Consider the following 8,088-nt stretch of genomic DNA (forward strand, 5'->3'; position numbering starts at 1 on the left):
TTTCTTCATCTACAAAATAGGGATTTTGAGATCCAAATATGGACTATCTATGAGAAATAAGTAAGACCATGTGATAAACATAAACAACAAAACCATATTAAAATATAGGTGTCGAGCGGTCCTAGAAAAATTACAAGGGGCTCCAGAGCATTGGCCTCCAGAGTCATTCATAAAAAGCAGAAATATCAAATACTAAATTCATGTATGCCATGAGTCCTCCCCATGATTTTCTCCATCCCTCTGGCCCACCACCACCAAAAATAAACCATTTTGTTCATGTTCATGGTTGGTATAAACTAGAAATTAATTTGGATAAAAGGAGCGACCCCAGCATGAGGAAACCTTGAGGCTGGGGATTCATCCAAAACTTATTCCTGGAAGATGTTTCCACTGACCCAACAGTCCCAATCTCAAAGAAAAAGTCAGGGGAAAATGAAGATGTAGGAAGAATGAGGTGGAGAAGAAAAGGGAAAGGTAAGCAAAATAAAGTCTAAAAAGATTTCATAATTGCCCATTTTCTGTGTGAACATACGAAGAGAAACAGCTAGATGTTTGCAACACTTAGAATTACAGTAACAATTCCATAACGTTTTCTATAGCAGATTCTTCAGATTATAGAGATAAAAGAATTTACGCACAAATTATAACACATTGTTCAGACTGATAATATTTATAGATATGTGTGCACATTTATTCACAAATATTTGGCCAAAAGAACATGCTGGTGAACAATAAGCAATCATCCGTTTTAAAGGAATTTATTTTAAATACTTTAAAAAGTATAAGCATGGGAGCAGACTTAATTCCAGTTGAGTATTCCCAGCATCTTTAGCAGCGTGATCAACCTAGCAAGGACATGTTTGGCAGTGCAGGGCTTGTATTTAAGTTCTAGCTGCTCTCCTTATTGTCTCTGTGACTTTAGGTGAGATGCCCAACTCCTCTGATCCTGAATTTCTACAGTTGTAAAATGAGGACAACTGTAAAACTTACCTCACACTGTTGTGAATAGCAAATGAAGCAATATAGCATTTCTAAAATGCCAGACGGCAACAAATATTTTACAGTCTGTAGCAAAATGGGAGAATGAAAATGTATGGATTCTTAATAAAGCTATTCATTAAATGAAAGACTGACTCCTTATTTTGGTGTTAATATCTTTCCTACTTTTCTGGTGTTAAGATTCTTTCTGTTATTAAAGAGCTGGCAAAAGTTCAACTCTTTCTGTATGATTTTAGTAAATGGCTATTGTTTTGGGTTTTCTCTTTTGTTATTTTCCTCAGGTGGCCAAAGAAACACTTGGCAATTCAATGTTATTTCTGCAAATTGTCTCCGAAGTGTTACTGGTCTTTGAAATCCAAAAGCCAGAGTATCATTGTAATAATACATGGATGGCAGTGGTCCCTGGATGGACCGAAGCTATGGTCACCAAATGATTCAGCTGCATTTGAAGACAAGTAGGGAACACCAGAAGGTAGCTTTTTTGCTTGTGGGACTAAGGAAACTCAGAGGGGAAAAACTCACTGAAACATAAGAAATAGCCTATCAGACATATCGTTAATGATCAGTGGTTGAAGTCAGAGGATGATTCCAAGGTCAATACCTTATCTGCTGTTTGGATTTATGTTTTCCTTGGCCAGATCTTATTGGGATGTTCAAGAGGGAATATAGTAAAACTAAAAGTACTGTTTCACTAAACTTCATAAGCCATTAGGATGGGGTGAGGGACAAGGCAGTACTGCTTTGAGGCTCAAGGAAAGGAGCTTGACGCAAAATAGGGAAAAGTTTTCTCCCCACTTGGGTGGTCTAACCACAGAGGTACAGTGATCAGGATCTCCATGGCTTAGGCGGCATGTGGTGAGCAGCAGTACCAGGGACTTTGGGAGCACAATGAAACTGCACCTTCAATATAAGCTCCTTTGATGGCAGACACCTGTAGCCATGGCAACACGGAGGCACCTTCACAATGCTTCAATTCAGGAAACAGTTCTCACCAAAATAAACCAAATCTAGAGAGAACAAAAATGGCCAACACCAAGCAGTAGCTAAGAGGATGTGCTTGTGGGGACTTATGAAAGAGTCCTCAGGGAATCCTAGAAATACAAGGGGACTAAAAGATCCAGTGGTAGCAAGGAGGTGGGGAGTACAGAAGAGAGAGGTAAAGTCAGTACCTGAAAAGTACCATGTGTTACTCCTAGGTGCACTGGGTGAAGCCCATGCTTACTCCAGTATCCAACTGTGTAACCTTAGTCAATTCCCTTAACTTTTCAGAGCCCCCACTTCCTCATCTGGAAAATGAAATAATAATGAATATTAATAACTGGTTCACAGAATAATGTTGAGAATCAAACAAGATGACTTATTTTTAAATCTTCCTTAAATGTTAAAGTGCAATGTAAAAATTAACTTTAACAGTGGACTGTTATGCAACTTTCAGTGCTGAGATCTTAATCAGAATTTTAGCCTGTAGCATATCACTCCAGATACACAGCTGAAAGCATGCCTTCAAGGAGAAAGAATGAGGAGAGAATGAGCTAACTTGATTATAAAGTGGGAGGGAAGGAAAAACCCACCCAGTTACACCCAGAGGACCAATAAGCTGTCAATGTAGGAAGGAATTGTGAAAGGAGGAAAGAAATATGCTATGTATATCACAGTTATGCAGTGCCCTTTATTCCTTATAAAACTCTATAAGGAAGAGATGACCACCCTCTTTACAGATAAGGCAAATGAGACTCAGAGAGGTTAAATGTCACACCCAAGGTCACATAACAAATAGAAGACAGGGGTAACATTTGTAACCCAGGTATTTCCTACTCTAAAATCAGATAGCTGGCAAATTAAAGAGCTGGCAAAAGTCCAGCTCTTTTTTCTTTCTTGTTGCTTCTCTATATGACAAATAAGTCACTAAGCGTGTTGCACTATGCCCCATGCCTCCATGTTGTTGCAAGTTCAATCCAAATCTTTCTGCACACTCAGTAGCTGGCTTTGGCTCCCCATAAAAATTCTTCCAACTGTACTTGCACTTGATTACTTTCTAAAACTGTTCTTTTGGGTGGCAAAACATTTTATTTGTTTGCATGGGCGTATCCTGAAAGCGCTAAAGTGCAATTACTCAGATGAAAAATAAAGTCCTTTCACTGTGTGTAAATGCAACACATGTAGCTTGCATGGGGAAGAAAGAAAACTTAAAGTACATGAGCTGAGTGAGAATTAAGTAAGCTGTAAAGATGGGAACTCTGTGCAAGGAAAGCCACAAGCCTGTGTGGCATGTGACCATGCCAATGGGATGATATGGGGCTGCATTCCTGATATAAAGACAGTGTACTGTTATTCTGCTCTTTGTGAAATGGAGTATGCAGGGAAGCACATGTGGTAATAATAGGAAAAATGCAATTCACTTTGGCTGCTTTTCAAACTTTACTATTTGGATAATCTGGGGACTTTTTTTTTTTTTTTTTTTTTAACTTTGAGAAGTTCTCTCAGGACTGGCTGATTATAAGATGAGAATATGTCCTAGATGCTGCCAACAGAGAAAACTTGGCTGAATTAGATTTTTTAAGTTGTATATACTTTTGCTGGGACAGATTGGCTTCTCCAAATCACCTCTTCTTTTTCAGAGAACTAACTCAAATTCTGCCTTGAAAGAGTTTTAATCTTTCCTGCACAGGATGAAGGACCTTCAATGCTCTTCCCAAGTAACACCCCAGTGCTTGTTGTCAGTGCGCCAAGCCAAACGTTGAAGACAGTCTCATTTCTGCAATGTACTATGCCCTGAATTGATGAGGTAACTTTCTTCTGATGAGTTAAAATCCTAAGCAGTTCACTTTTTTTTTTTTTTTGCAGCTCATTAAATTGTGTCTGACTGCTATGGACCCTGGGTTCATGCTCAAGGACAAATAGTAACCAAAATGAAGAAGCTACAACTTGTTCTTACTAAAGCCAAAAAGTCTCTAGGGAAGAAGCAAAACTGAAATGTGATTTAAATGAAACCAAGCCCACATAAAAGAGGCTTTGGGAGCATAGAGGAAAGAAGATAGAAGAGTAAAAATTAGATAGAAGAGTAGAAAGAGTTTCACCACTCAGATGCATGGAGTCTGCTTGGAGGTTTGAGTGATTGTGTGATCTCAGGCATGTTACCAGTCACCAACTCTCCAAGCCCCATCTGTAAAATAGAACTAAAGATACCCCTGTTCTGGGGTTAATTTGTTAATGAAATAACCATTACGAAAGTTCCTGGCTCACATCCAGGTACAAAGTAATGCTCAATTATTGCTGGTTTCCTTCTCTGTCTACAGGATTGATGTGAAAATCAAATGAGATTATTTGGGATGAATTCAAGTGCCATTTACATGTGGGATTGTTGTAAAAAGGAAAAACTGAAATATAAAAAAAGAAAGGAATGTAAAGAACAGGGCACAGGTTTCAAAGAGATATCTGCACTCCCATGTTCACTGCAGTGTTAATCACAATAGCCAAGACATGGAAGCAACCTAAATGCCCACCCATTAGTAAATGGATAAAGAAAACATAGCATATAAATATGATGGAACATTATTCAGCCCTGAAAAGGAAAAGGAATAAAATTCTGCCATTTGTGACAACATGGATGAATCTGGAGGACAGTATGGTAAGTGAAATACATCAGACACAGGACAAATACTACATGATACAATTTACATAATAAATCTGAAATAAACTCAGAAGCATAGTGGACTGGTGTTTGACAGCAGCCGGGAGATAAGATATTAATCAGTGTACAAAGTTTCAATTATACAAGATCAATAAATCCCAGGGATCTACTTTACAACATAGTGCCTATAATTAACAATATATTATGTTCTTGAAAATGTGCTAAGATGATAGATCTTATGTTAAGTGTTCTTGACACAAAAAATAATAATAATAATTGGATGTGATGAATAGGTTTATGGCATAGATTGTGGTGATGGATTCATGGGTGTATACTTATCTCTAAACTCATCAAGTTATAAACACTAAATATGTACAGCTTTTTGTATGGCAATCCTACCTCCATAAAGTATTTTTAAAAAACAGGGAAAATGGGATAAGGGATACACAGCAACCCTCCATACTATCTGGCAACTTTTCTGTAAATCTAAAATTATTCCAAAATTTAAAAAGAAAAATACCAAGGGCCTGCTCCCCAGGGAATCCTTTGGGTTCTGATCTGGATGTTGCCCAGTTCTTTGTGACAGATTCAAACTTCTGGCAAACTCCTCAAGGAGAGAGAGAGACAACACACACCATGCCCTTATGTATAGCCCATAAGAGACTGCAGTGAAATCAATGGGAAAAAAACGCCAAAATTCTAGGCCATACCACTTACTCATTCAACAAATATTTATTGAGTACCTACCATGTGCCAGACACTGTTCTAGAGGTTGTCAATAAAACAATGAACAAATGCCAAGATTTCTGCCCAAGCTGAACTTCTATTTTAGTGGATAAAGAGGAACAAAATATTTAAGTAAGTACCGTAAGTGCTATGATAGATGAGAAAAAGTAGAAAATGATTGAAAACACTGGGTTTTGTGATTTTAAAATAGGGTAATCAGGGAAGCTCCCACAGAGAACGTCAAGATTTGACAGGAATTGGGAGAAAAGAATACTGGAGAGAGATCCAGGAAAAGTCTGCAAAGACCCTAAGGCAAAAGAATGCCTGTGAAGTCCAAGGAACATCAAGGCACCTGATGTGTATGGAACAGAGGGATCAAAGAAGAGAGTAAAACCAGATAAAGTCAGATAGGGGGCCAGATCATAGATGACCTTGAGAGCTCTCCTAAGGAGTTTAGCTTCACTTGGAAAGCCACTGGAGGGTGGTGGTGGTGGTGGTGTTTACATGAAGGCAATTTATTAACAGAAAATATTTTGAGGAGTCTTGTTCACAGACGGTGACCACAGCGATCCCCCTTCCTGCGGGTGCTGTCAGAGGAGATGGGGGTGTCATCCTCAATCTGTGCATTGGAGGGTTCTGAGCAGAGGAGTGAGATTATCTGGCGTATACCTTAACAGAGTCGCTCTGGTTGCTGTATGTAGGAGGAGGACAGGGGTAGAAGCAAGAAGGTAAGTTGGGAGCACATTGCCATTTGCCTTTGATGGGAAAGCTGTATAATTATTTATTTACTCAACATTTCAGCAGAGTCCATAAAGGAAAAGTGCCTATAATTCTCTAAACTGATTTTGCCACCTGAAAATCTGCCACCATTCAAAAACTGGTGAAAAAAGAAGGGAGATCTGCACAGAAGTCCATCATTTAATTTCTAGATGACTGTTTGCCCCTAAGATATTATATATTTGTTATCTGTAAGTGGGTAATCTACATAACCTACCAGATACTTTGAAGTAGAGATACCTTAGTAATAGTGGAAATTTACCCTCAAGTTTTTGCTGTCAAGCTATGAACGTTTTTCAGTCATCAAAGCATTATAACTAAAAAGAGAAGAAAAAAAACAAAATTCCTTTAATGACATGGTGATCTGACTTGCTTTCCAACTAAGTTCTCAAATGTGGAAAGAAAGTATGGAGAAACCGAATTCATCACTGATAGAAATAATGCTTGGGCAGCCTGAATAGCTGAAATATTCTGCAGGGAAGGAGGGATACAGGGTGAAAGGAATCCTAGTTTGGAGAAATTAGGTCGAGGAGATAGAATAATGTTTTCCAGGCTGAAAGATCTCGGGGAAAATCAAAATCCAGAAGTATGAAGGAACTACACGCATTGGTTAGAAAGAGCTTGGGAGCAGAGGACAGACACTGTTGGGAAATGGTTCAGGAAGGAAGTGCCAGGAAAGAGAAAAGTTCAATAATGAGGATTTCTCTGTATGGGGGACCAAGGGAGTTTCACCACTCAGATGCATGGAGTCTGCTCTGAGGGTAGTCCAATCTGAACCTGCTGGTACGGCTGGAAAATCTAGAAGCAAAAAGGTCTTATTTCCTCCACGACTAACAGATCCTTCAGGGAGAGCTCTTTTTTGTGGCTTGTGAGGTTATACCATACCAATAGAGGACTGTGAAGCTAAACAGAGCTGACAGTTAAAGTCTGAAATTTTTATCAAGCTGAACTGAACACTTCAACTCTGTTCATGCCCAAATTCCTTTATCCAGTTACGAAACTATTTTTAGACTACCAATGACTGACAAAGCAAGCACAATGGTTTGCTTTCCATGGGTGGGGGGAAAAGATACTAAATGAGAAATAAGGCATAAGCCTCAGGGGCCCAAGGGCATTTATTGCTAAATCATAAAATCCTAAATGGGGACAGAAGTAGAGGTGATGATAGAAAGTAACCAACAACAAAAAAATAAGTTAATTGAGACAATATAAAAAAGTAAAAAACAGCCCTGCAAGACTCACCGAGGCCTGCGCAAGGTGGCCTGCATTGGGGCATGGCATCCTGTCCATGTGGCCTTCACTATGGCTCACGCTGGGCAGAAAGGCTACCGTCACCACACTGAGATCAACAAGAAGATCTCTAAGATCGGCCAAGGCTACCTTATCAAGGACAGCAAGCTGATCAAAACAATGCCTCCACCAACTATGACCTGACAAGAGCATCAACCCTCTGGGCGGCTTTGTCCACTATGGTGAAGTGCCCAGTGACTTTGTCATGCTGAAAGGCTGTATGGTGGGAACCAAGAAGCAAGTGCTCACCCTCCGCAAGTCCTTGCTGGTGCAGACCAAGCAGGAGGCTCTGGAGAAGACTGACCTTAAGTTCACTGACACCACCTCCAAGTTTGGCCATGGCCACTTCCAGACCATAGAGGAGAAGAAAGCATTCATAGGACTGCTCAAGAAAGACTGAATTGTGAAGGAAGAAGGAGCTTAATTCCAGGAACAGATTTTGCAGCTGGTAAGGTCTCAATACAACTTATTTTCCACTGGAAAAAAAAAGTAAACAACAACAACAAAAAAAAAAAACAGATACTTCAGAGTCTACAGTTTAACTCCCTGGGTTAGAAACGTCAGCCTGCCACTCACTAGTTTTTTTGGGTGTTTTTTTTGTTTGTTTTTGTTTTTGACAGTTTTTGCTTGCTTTCCTGGCTGAAGTGCAATGGCACGATCTCAGC

The 8,088-nt window shown here is 39.4% G+C and overlaps 1 pseudogene; it reads left to right on the plus strand.

Annotated features, from left to right (window-relative positions):
* Positions 1 to 4,540: 4,540 nt before the first annotated feature.
* Positions 4,541 to 7,847, plus strand: LOC105707935 (large ribosomal subunit protein uL3-like; annotated as a pseudogene).
* The last annotated feature ends 241 nt before the right edge of the window (positions 7,848 to 8,088 follow it).

The sequence above is a fragment of the Aotus nancymaae genome, unplaced genomic scaffold, assembly GCF_030222135.1.
Source record: "Aotus nancymaae isolate 86718 unplaced genomic scaffold, 86718_ANA_hifiasm-v0.15.2.pri h1tg000003l, whole genome shotgun sequence".
In the NCBI taxonomy this organism is placed as follows: domain Eukaryota; kingdom Metazoa; phylum Chordata; class Mammalia; order Primates; family Aotidae; genus Aotus; species Aotus nancymaae.